Source organism: Tinamus guttatus, unplaced genomic scaffold, assembly GCF_059628265.1.
Source record: "Tinamus guttatus ecotype Peru unplaced genomic scaffold, ASM5962826v1 Tinamus_guttatus_pri_ptg000202l, whole genome shotgun sequence".
Taxonomy (NCBI): Eukaryota; Metazoa; Chordata; class Aves; order Tinamiformes; family Tinamidae; genus Tinamus; species Tinamus guttatus.
The window spans coordinates 1,208,995-1,221,047 of NW_028288736.1; positions in this window are offsets into that span (position 1 = coordinate 1,208,995).

Genomic DNA, 12,053 nt, shown 5'->3' on the forward strand with positions numbered 1-12,053 from the left:
TTCCTCTTGATATCATAAACCCACAGCATGAAATTGCCAGTTGTTTTTTCTCTCCAGTGGCTTCAAGTCTCAGTGACGGATGAATACAAAACAGATGGGACAGTGACAGAACCTCATTACATGGACCCTATGGGCATCAAGCTGCCGCAATATCGAATAGCTTAGCATCATATAATGTTGGACTTCATATATTGCCCCTTAAAGGCCTTTTGAGTTCCAGCAGCCTTTTGTCTTGTCCTTACCAAATGTCAACATCCTCATTCTAATTTTGATATTATGCTGAAGATACACTTAAAAGCTACACCTATATATTGTGTCTCTATCAGCTTCTTGTGATCAGTTGCAGAATAGCTGGAGAGAGTTATCCTCTGCACAAAAAGGCCTTTGAGTCACTACATTTAAAATCAGTCCAAAACATTAAAACTTAGACAGCCATGAGTATAGACACACTAGATTTTTGTTGTGTGCGCTTTTTAGTTTGTCATTATCTTGCATGTGTTCCTTTAATAACCTTATTACTTAGGAATTATCTGTTTATATTTGGCCATATTAGCACACTTGGCATCTCCCTTCAGTCTGAGATATCCCTGCAAGCTATCTTCCCTGTGTCCACAGCAAAGGAATGCCATTGGAAAACAATTCCTTTGCCTTCTGGCAAAAGCGCTCTTTGCTTTTTCCACAGCAGACACGGATGTTTCCAAGCGATACTGCAGTTACACAAACGAGCCAGCTTACTGCAGCCAGGAACACTCCCGAGCTCTCTTGTGACCAGCCACAGCACATGCAGCCAACTCGAGCTTCCTTATACATAAAAAGACAGGAAACAAGCAGGAGGCACAGTGGCATTAGGAACATGTTCGCTAGGTATAAGCCCCTGGGCTTTTCTATTGGCATTGCCTTTTTCCACGTGTGATTTTTCCTTCTGGCATCCCTGCTGTGGGCCCTGGGGGCTGCAGGGCAGCGCTGCTGGTCACGGACCTTCTCCGTGGGTGCTCCCCTGTGGCACAAGGTCGCTGTTTGCGCGAGGAGCGAGGCACAGGGATGCTGTCGTGGCCATCGAGCAGGGCCCCTCCGCCTCCTCCCCCTCACTGCTGCTTTCTCTCCCCTTCTCCCAGGGGGTCTTGGCAGCAGAGGGAGGGATTATGCAGCCACTGCTGAGGGGATGGCAGAGCCTGGCTGTTCAGCTCTCCCCTCCGTATGATGTCCAGCCCAGCAGAGGCTTTGGGAAGTAGGGGTAGCTGAAGCTTTTGAGTTTTGGGGGTTTTTATTTTCCCCCCTTACGGAGGCTTAGATGGTCTGCCAAACCTTTCTGCTGTTGGCTGAATAGCCAAAGGATCTGATAAAGCAACCTCGCTCAAAATTTATGGTCCATCCAGCTTTCAGGCATGATCCAAACACCATGAGAACAGCTTCCCTAGAGCAGCTTGTCACTTCTAATTCCCATCATGGCTGAAACCAGACAGTGCTGGAAACAAAACAAAACCATCAACAACAACAACAACAAAAACCCCACACTTCTAAAATTAACCGTTTGAATCTCACTTGAGACATTCTGCTAGTGGCCTGGGAATTGCTTTAATATTTCAATCCACACCAATAGTGTAGAATGGTGCAAGTTTACTTTTCTCCCCCTGCCTCTTGCTGTACCATGTTCGGTTCCAAGCTCTGCTTTCCCAAGGAAGGCAAGACTACTACTCTGCCTTTCTTTCTAGCTGCCTTTGGTCTTATGTTAGTCCTCAAGGAGGATGAAAAACACCCACTACCCCGTGAGAACAAAGAATAAAAATCTGGGAGTTGCTTCTTCCCTCACTTGGGCTCCAACAGGTATCCAGTATCCACTAACTATGAGGAACAAATTAAACCTCTTGCTTACATTCATTTGTGAGAACTGGGGGCTTCATGAGAGGCAGCAGGGGCACCAACTACTTTTTAATCTGTCTTTTTCCTTCTCCTGGGCCTAAAGAGGAGGCACTGTGGTGATGAGGAAAGAGCATGTAAGTTGTTATAACCGGGGAGTTTTCATCCATTTTTTTCCCTGAATATGCCAGAATGGATGTGTGTCTATCCTTATATCTCCTTCTAAAAATTTTGCTGCCATTCAGAGGAACTGAGACAGGTTGGAGAATTGGGCATAGCAAGGACAAGTGCAGGGTCCTGCACCTGGGGAGGAATAACCCCAGGCACCAGTACAGATTAGGGGTTGACCTACTGGAAAGCAGCTCCACAGAGAGGGATTTTGGAGTCCTGGTTGACAACAGGTTAACCATGAGGCAGCAATGTGCCCTCATGGCCAAGACGGCCAATGGGATCCTGGCCTGCATCAGGAGGAGCGTTGCCAGCAGGTCGAGGGAGGGGATCCTGCCCCTCTGCTCAGCCCTGGTGAGGCTGCACCTGGAGTATTGTGTGCAGTTCTGGGCTACCCAGGACAAGAGGGACATGGAGCTTCTAGAGAGGGTCCAGCGTAGAGCCACAAAGATGATTAAGGGACTGGAGCATCTATTGTATGAGGAAAGACTAAGTGAACTGGGTCTTTTTAGCCTAGAGAAGAGAGATTTAGCAGGGATCTGATCAATATGTATAAGTATCTGAGGGGAGAATGCAGGGAGGATGGGGCCAAACTCTTCTCTGTGGTGACAGAGAAGTGACAGCGACAGGATAAGAGGTAATGGGTACAAGTTGAAACACAGGAAGTTCCAACTCCATATGAAGAAGAACTTCTTTACTGTGAGGGTGACAGAGCCCTGGAACAGGTTGCCCAGAGAGGCTGTGGAGCCTCCTTCTCTGGAGATCTTCAAAACCCACCTGGATGCCACCCTGTGCCACGTGCTCTAGGTTTCCCTGCTTGAGCAGAGGGATTGGACTGGATGATCTCTAGAGGTCCCTTCTAACCTCAACCATTCTGTGATTCTATGAAACCTTTTCTAATTTTTAAACAAGTCTATAAGGAGATCTTTGCATACGACGACAAAACGAAAGTGTGCTTGATCTATTTATAAGCACAGGAATAATAAACACATCCTCAGCTAACACGCTATCCATTTCAATGAACACTGAGCAGTTTCTTCACTCCTCTTTCATTGTCTAGCTTTGCAGAAGGTGTTACCGTTCCCAAAGCCCACTACCAGCTTCCTCAGGAAATCCTCCATTTCTTCCAGTGGACTCTTGCCTCATGCTGAAGGCCAGGTTAGCACCTGAATGTGTGACCACATTCAAGATGAGCCAACATTAAAAAAAAAAAAATCCAGTCAAAATCGGGGTATTCAAAATGGGGGATTGCAACAAACTTCTGCTTAACCATTGCCAAAGTGACTATATTTCTGTAAGGAAAGCTGCAGACGATGTATTCTGTCACAGTAGTTAGATCTAATTACAGTCACATCTAAACCAAATTACACCATATAGCTTCACCTTCTGACTTCTAAATAACTTTAAAAATTTTGTATCTGTTTCAAATTCTGTTACTCTGTTTTTTTTTTTTCTTCAATCAATCTAAAAAATTACACGTTCTCCAAGACCTGTCCCCAGGAAAAATACAAAACCTCAAGTAACCCTACTTTCTGTCCGTGTCTGTCCACTTCAAAAAAATCAAAATAAACTGTAATCAAGTGGAAAATCCATGAGGTGTGGCTACTTTATATTCTCCCTCTTTTTGTAGATCTAGAGTTAATCTATGATTCTGCATCTTATATGAAGGGTGAATCCAACAGAATAAGTACATCAAAATTATTGCTGAGAGAAGGTATTTGCAGATAAATCGTGGGTAGAGAATAAATGATAATCTTTGCATTCAAAAGTGCAGGTCAATGAATTTCAATTAAATCAAAATCAAGCTTTGACTTTTCAATGTTAAAAGTCAGAATAAAAATTAAAAAATAAAAAGGAGCAATTTGTCATATCAAAGCAACATCATACAAAAGAGATTACTTACAAAACTTGAGCCAATTAACAGATGGGTGCTTCTGTATCTGCCACATCACAAGAAACTAGATGTAATAATATACTATAGTAATATAGTATAATATATAGTATAATTTATAGTATAGTAATAACTATATATACTATGTGAACATTAACAAATACAAATATAATACAAAAGGAGTTGGATAAAACTGACTTCTGTCTTTTCAATAATAGTGACCCAATTTTGCTTGTGAAGCACTAATCATATGTGCGTCTCCCATCAACACTCATGGACATGTTCATCTAATTGAATCAAGTTATCTTTACAGCAGCAAAAGCACTATGAATGAAGACACAGACCAGCATGGCTGAACTCACGTCCGCCCACACCTGTGTGTAAAGACACTGAAAAAATGCCACCTTTTCTTGAAACTATGATAGGTAAAAATCACAGTGAAGACAAAACTTGAGCTTATTAATTGCGAGAGAAAATTCCTATCTGCAATAAAATTTATTTTTATGTAAGAATAACTAATAAACATTACATGCCATAAAGGAGGGAAATCGAGGCTTTTGGTTTTTATTACCAAGAGCATGGCCTTTTTTGATTACAGTGAAGTTTAGACTAGATAAACACAGCCAATGTCTCAACCAAGTTTATAAATTGTAGTAGGCTGACTAAACAGAGCCAGCAAGTGAAACATACATTTAATTTGTGCACATAGGAGAGGTTTTCTAGGCTAAACCTTGCCAGAAGGTACCTGCTGAGGTACTTGCTAAGCAGTTCTGAGACTGAACACCTACCGTATGCAGTATTTCATGGAATGTTGTTTACTTTAGCATAACCTCTGAAGGGGATTGTGTTTTGTGAGGAGTATTCCCAGTTTGGTTGTAGCAGTCTGTTACTGACATTTCTCTGCTGATAGCTCTGCTGTCTGAGGCAGGAAGGTATTCAACCCAGAAAGATTTGCCTAAGTTACCAAGGAGCACTTTTCCTTTCTGCATTTGATGAAACCTGTAGCAGTTTTCTAGGGAACCCAGTGCAGCACCTCCGAGCTACCCAAAGAGGTGGTGGATTTTCACAGAGGGAAATTTTCCCCCCAAGAAAAGCCATCGAGAAGGTTCCCCCTTGTGATCATCAGCTGGGATGTAATATATGACAACACACTTAATGCAAAGCCGACCTACACTTCACGTTTTACCTCAGCTGAGGGCAGCATGTAGCAGTTTTGCCCTCTGCTGGCCAGAGCCCCTGGCGGGGTTTCCTGGGGAGGCGCAGGTCCCTCACAGGCCAGGGGGCTGTGCCAGCCCTGCCGAAGGGCCGCTGCTGTCCCCAGCATCCCTCGAGGCTCCTCCTCAGGCCCTCAGGGCGAGATGCTCCCGCCACCACTCGAGTCTCTCGGGCCATGGGACCGTTTAACTACGGGGTTGGGGGCCGAAGGTTGGTAACCTGAGGCTACAGCCTGCACAAGCTCTGTTCACACAGAGCATGACCAGCTCTTGCAAACGAGATGAGTGAATTTGAGCACCTCCTTATGAGTATTCGGCTCTGTCATCATTGACAGATGCAAACCATGGGAAATTCTGAGTATTTATCCACTCCCACTGAAGCATCGCTAACTGCCCAAAATATTTCTGAGGTCCATTTGAGTTCAAATTCAAGCATTAGCGGAAACTGTCACCAGAAGCACCTGCACTAAAAAGCTACCAAAAGAATAGAACAAAAATGCAAATTTTCATGCAGCCACAGGTCCCTCCCTGCTGTAATACAAATTACTGTTCCAACCCTCTAACAGGTTAGAGAGGAATGGACCAAATTAAATAACCATAGGTAGTATCACACTATACTGGAATGCTTTTTACCAGGCTCACAGACCTCGCATCATTCCAAGCCTTCTCTTTTGCACAAGTCATCACTGCCGAACAGCGTAATTACATATTTCAAAGAAACACATGCATTACTGGCTGCAGTCTACCAGTGCTGAGGATGGAGGCAGGGTGCTGGGACACAGATCAGGCACAGAAACACCACTTCAAGAGCAGCACTCTTCCCTACAGCCGTTGTCATTTGTTTTCAAGTACTAGGGCTGTTTTTGTCCCTTCCCCTTTTGCCCACTTCTTTAGCGACCTGCGTTTGTTGTGCTCCACTCTCCAAGTGCCAGGAGGCAGCAACAGTGCAGCTCTGATGAACGCGTGTGTATATAGCTCGAAACAGGTTACCGTGACAACAGCAAGCAATGCTCTCCCATGTTCTGCCTTCATTTTCTCTAGATTTTGTAGTGCTTTGCACGGCTTGGATAACAGGTATGCATACTAAGTACAGCAGCAACACTGATCCCAGCAAACAGACGCAGCATGAATAGAAAAGTGGGCCCAGCTCTGCTGGTCAACTGGCAGGAATGTGGGGGCCGCCAAGGACACCAAAGCAGAGCTGGGCGCCCTGGCCACATCTCACCCTCCCGTCCATGCACCGCGGCAGCAGCGGATGTGCTCAGAGGGGAAGCTCACCAACCCACAGCGCTACGCTGCCGGCGCTCTTACAGCTCCGTTGGACGTGACCCTTTGCGCACTAGGTTTTGGTTAGAAGACTTGCATTAGTTCCATGGCATGCACAAGCATCAATAGTTTGTGGTGTGGTGGGATGTGGGCACTTGCTGCTATTTTCTGCTAAACCCAAGGAGGGCATTGCAGCACATACTGATTTCCAGCACTTCCCATCAGAGAGGGGTAACATATACCACTGCTGGGAGCTACAGGCAGCCGCTCCGTGTGCGTTTACACCTGAGATTTCCTTCAGCCATGAAGCCAGTGTAAAGTTTCCCACCATTGCTGGCCCAGCTTCACATCCTGGCTTCTCCTTGCAGACGGGATTTTCCTCTTCATTCAAACCGCTGGGGTGCCTCACTTTATGGTGGATGCCCACAGACACTTGTGGCAGCAAAACCCATAGGGTCACGAACTGTGCAACAGGAGCAGGCGTGAGAGGCCCCAGGTGGAGATGGAAGAAATTTCTAAACCAGTTTTACTGTCAAAAACAGACTGATAATCGCAGCACAAAAAAAGCAGTTATCAATACACAGCATATTTCCTTTGTAAAGTTAATCAAGTATGTTTTCTTCCAGGCTTTTCTCTGACACACTGACAGAACACCTTCTAGCATATTTAAGAAGTTAAAAAAAAAAATACATGGCAGCCACGTATTCGCACTTAAGATAAATGTTCTTCAATACTTGCAATTCCAATCTTCAGTAGTGTTACAAAAGGAAAAAGAAATTACAACAATTTAGTACCATTAGTAAGTGCATGGCTAGTACACATTTAAAACACCACAGGGGAAAAAAGCCCCATTCCTCGATTATAGAGTCACAATTTGCATGAATTTGTATGGCAGAAATCATAGTTGGACAGTTTTGGTACAGAATGACTTGAATACCATCCACAAGAACTTATTAATTTGATAATTTGTAGGTAAGATAACAATACTACTTCCACACTCGGTCACATTTCAGGGTCACTCAAGCACACCTTACCTATTATTTTTCCTTTTAAAACATTATGCAGCATTTTCCCCATGATTTAATTCTGTCTGAGATCATTAGACACTGTTCTGCTATAAGTAAACAATTACAGCATTGAATTCTAGGAGGGTTTAGGCAGGCAAGTGCCTTTGACATCCATTGGAGGATAATTATTTTTCTTTTTTTTTTTTTTAATTAGTATTTGATTTAGAGCCTCTCTAGAAAAAGATAATTGACTTACCTTGCAGTTTTCAAGGACTAGCTTAAAGTCCAATTTAAACTAGGACACAGGACACACAGTCTTTGTGAATTTTGGGAATATGGCATGCGAATAGAGGATGCAGACTTAGAAAGTTCTTTTATTGCAGATACTGCCCTGGACAAGTGCATTTTGGAGTCTCAATTTCTCAAGAGGGTGTCTCCTACAGGAATAACAATTTTTCAGTGCAAATTCACTATAGAATAGGCAGAATTTTTAGGCTTCTCCAGATGACAGTAATAGAAGCTTCAAAAATAACATTAGCTGAAAAACTGAAGGTAGGAAAAAAAATCTACTCTACAAGGACAAAAAGAAAGCACACAGGTTACAAGCGTTAATGCAAACACTGGGATACCTGCTCTAGCGGTAAACCATTGCCTGCTGAAATCAGCAGCTCCAGCACCTGGGGTCATCAGGCTGCTCCTCTGGAGCATGGGTGGTTTAGTGAAACGGTGTTACTCCTTCCTTCAGCACACGGACTGTACAAGCTGTGTCTGTGCAAGGCAGGCAGCTGCACCAGGGTGGGTGCATATACAAAGATACAAGATGTGCCAAAGTTCCCAAGAGCTGCAGACCCCGTTTGTGGCTCAGAGCAAGGAGGTCCTTCTTGGGCTGCTCTTTTTCTGCACAGCCCAAGTTTTCCATCTGCTCATTGGAAAAAGACTCAAATGGACACAGGGATAAGCCCTTATTACACTCAAAGGATGAGTGGGAGCTACTTGCTGTGAAGGTGTGCATGCCTGCAGGGTGGATTAGTGCACACAGCAGCAAATCCACTCCACCTGCAGGAATGATGGGTTGAGGACAGCCCCGAAAACCACCTTTGGCACAAGAGCCACGCTCAAAAAGGCTGCAGCAGAACGAACATAGCATCCATTCTGAAAAACAAAGGCATCATTATGAGTTCAAGATGAGAATGGATTACAACGTTTTTAGTGTTACAACAGCAATTCAAAGCTCTCTCATCAGAACCTGTAGAGTTTCTTACGATCTATCAATAATTATTTTAGCGAGAAACATACAGTTAACAGGGTTTTCTGACTTTGACTTCACAGACAGAATAGCCATTATAAATTCTGCAAAAAAAATAAACTAAATCCAGGCCGACACACCCCGGTATTCGGAATTTGAGACACTCTCCCACAGGCAACAATGATCTGCAACACAGCTCCCTCCAAGTCTTGACCCAGATTTTCTGCTACCTGTGACTTGTACATCGATGAACCTTCTCATCAGCCCATATTCCCTAATCTTGCTACTCCAACTCTGCTGGGTAGTTGATCCTCTTCAACTCTGCCCATGCTGCTTGTTGCCATTCCAGGGTGGCTACGCATGCACATTCCCATCCTCCTCCTCCTCTTCCTTTCCTCTCCTCTCTGTTGCTTCTGAGCTCTTTTTCTCCACAAAGCCCAATACAACAGAGCCCTGGTCTCAGTCAGCCAGCTGACACCACTAAATTAGCTGTAATACATAGAGCTTGTTACTACAGTACGATGCATACTCGCAGGACCAGTCTGTAAACTTGAAAATGCTAGAGCAATTGAAAAAAAGAAATGTTATACAGGGAGGGAAACAAACAAACAAACAACCCCCCCCCAATTTTCTGCATATTTTTGAACACAGCACCCATCAACAGACTGGTGGATCAGAATACAGTTAATTTCTAGAGAGAGAAATCTTCCAAGTCATCAGTACTGGATCTAAAAATCTTCAAAGATTACAATGTTCATGTAAGAGTGCCTTAAAAAAGAAAAAAATATCATAGTAACAATAAATTTTTTGCTGGCTTTGAAGGCCTCAGCTACCTCATACGTACAGTCCTGCAGTCAAAAGGTTACAAATTCCTGTAATTGTAAGCTAACATACTTTTTAAAAATTATTTTAAGGTCAAAATGTCATGCGATTGGGAATTGACAAGTTTATTTTTCCCTAAAAATACAATATTGAAAAATTCTGTAAGTTGATGAACCTTGGGGAAAAAAAGAAAAAAAAAAGAGCAGAACACAATTATAAGCAATAAATAAATAAAAGTCACTGCAGAAAAATGTTCCAGAATGAGTTAATAGTGTATTAACTATGATATTAACCACTGGTCTAGTGTCAAAACCAATATACCTTAGGACTGCAACTCTTTGGGGATAGTAGCACTCATACTTCACAATATAGGTCAACAGAGAATGAAAGCAGCAGATCTTAACAGACAGGTTAATATTAAGAAAGAATATGCAGAACCTTCTGACATACCTAAGAATCCAAACATCAATCCAAATATCATCTGCAAAAGTCTAAGTCCATAATTCACATATGTCTGAAATGAATGGCAAAACTTCTATTAATGTCTTCAGAAAGGGTCTCATTAGACATAATTCTTTCCCTCTCTCTTTCGAAAGAGATATCAAGTATATTTATCCTACCAACCTCAATAAGGAATGATTTTGCTTAATGGGCAAATTGAAGTTGTTTAGTAGTTTGAGGAGAAAAAGAGAACTCTGTTTAATGGTAAGTACTTACATATAAATATGGAAAGGAACAGAAGGATGATTTATCTTGCTGTATGTTCAAGTCAGGAATTATTAAGCAAAGTAACAAAACTCAATGTTTAAACCATTCAGCTTCGCTCTCCATAAAACATTAAAAAAAAATAATTTATGATCTGCGTCATTTATAATACATGAATTTTGGTTTCTATAAATTTCAACAGAAAAGTCCAAGACATTTCATTTACATCAAATATATTTTGTCCAGAGTAGTACTGCATTTTTTTTTCCTCTGCAGTCACAAGTGGGGGAAAAAAAAAAGGGGGGGGGGGGAAGCACACACCACACCCAAACCAAGAACAACAACAAAAAAAACAAAACCTCAAACTATCTTTCAGGAAAGATGGGTATAAAACATTTTATTGATCATTTTGGTTCTTTTTGTAGCTAGGTATTTCAACTCTATTACATAATCAAATATTTCACCCACCTAGTAAGCACTTTAAGAACACTGGCAGATTCAAAAACTGCGATTGGACAAAATGATTGACTGCTGGTGAAGGCCATGCATGCGATCCTGTCACATACATTAGTTCCTGGCCTTCTCTGCTTTTCCTTGGAATTCTCTGGAAAGAATTGTCCTTTTACAACTTCCAGGAACAATTAGCAGGCTCCTTGTTTTTCGCTTGGAAGTTTGTCTCTTATCTTACACACACGCAGACATATACACACACACACCCCTGTACTTCTGCTGTCTCTGGTTTGATCACTATCTTTCCTTCTCCATTGCTCTGTGGTGCTCTTCTGAAGTCACTCACACACTGTGCAAGGAGAGGGATACATGGCTGGTCCGCTGGCTGCTGGCTCAGATGCTAATCTGCATCTTGTGGGAGTAAAGGATGGAGATTCCTGCCACTGGTGCCTGAGCCTACAGACCTGCATGTATAAATAGCTCCTATTCTTGCTGCACTAGGAGACATAACTAGAACTAGCACATAAATGCTGCTCCATAAATGTTATTCTGCTCTATTTGTTTTTCTGCACTGCATTATTCTTGTGTTGGGTAGTTTGGTTACACTTGCTATGTCTAACAGCTTCAGAAATCTTTTTATTGTATTTCTTTAATTGCCTCTTATTCTCCCTGCAAAACTAGCCTAGGTATAACAGCCATAATGCTTTCAACAGTTCAGCAGAAATGCAAATATTCTTAGACAGCAGAAACACACTAATAATCAAACTTAATATATATATATATGAACTAACAAAACAATCTACACTGCTACAGTATTTTGGCAGCAGAGAATTTAAGATAATGTTCACCTATTTTACCAGCAAAATCTACAGGCACAAAAAAAATTGTGACTGACAGTTTTTCATGATACTGTCGTGGTATTTTAGGAATGTGCTTTTAGCTTCAAAATAACTGGCTCATCCTTCTATTTATATGGAAACTTCACACTTCTATCAACCAATGTGTTAAGTTCTATTTTTCCATTTGTCCTGCAATCCAACCTCACTTAAAATAAAATCCACAAATAAACATGTGAATTTCTCTTTATATTAAAAAATAAAAAGTCAAAGACTTATGCATGTTGAAGTTAATCCTTTTATATCACTCCAAAATGTTCAGGTAATCTCAATTTTATTTCTATCAGTCTACAATCAAGTGCATTAGATTTCTACCTTAACCTGTGGACTGCATGACTTTAAAGCTATCCATAAATGAGAACTCTCTAGAGCTGGAATAATCAGATGTACTGAAAGTTTTCTTACTTGTCCTCCTCAAAAATACAATTTCAAGTTTTTACAGACACTTATAAAAATGCGACTAAGCTCAGTTGTGTGCACTTCATGTAAGTAAATGTTCTTCCAGACTTCTCAACGATGCAGATTTTCAGA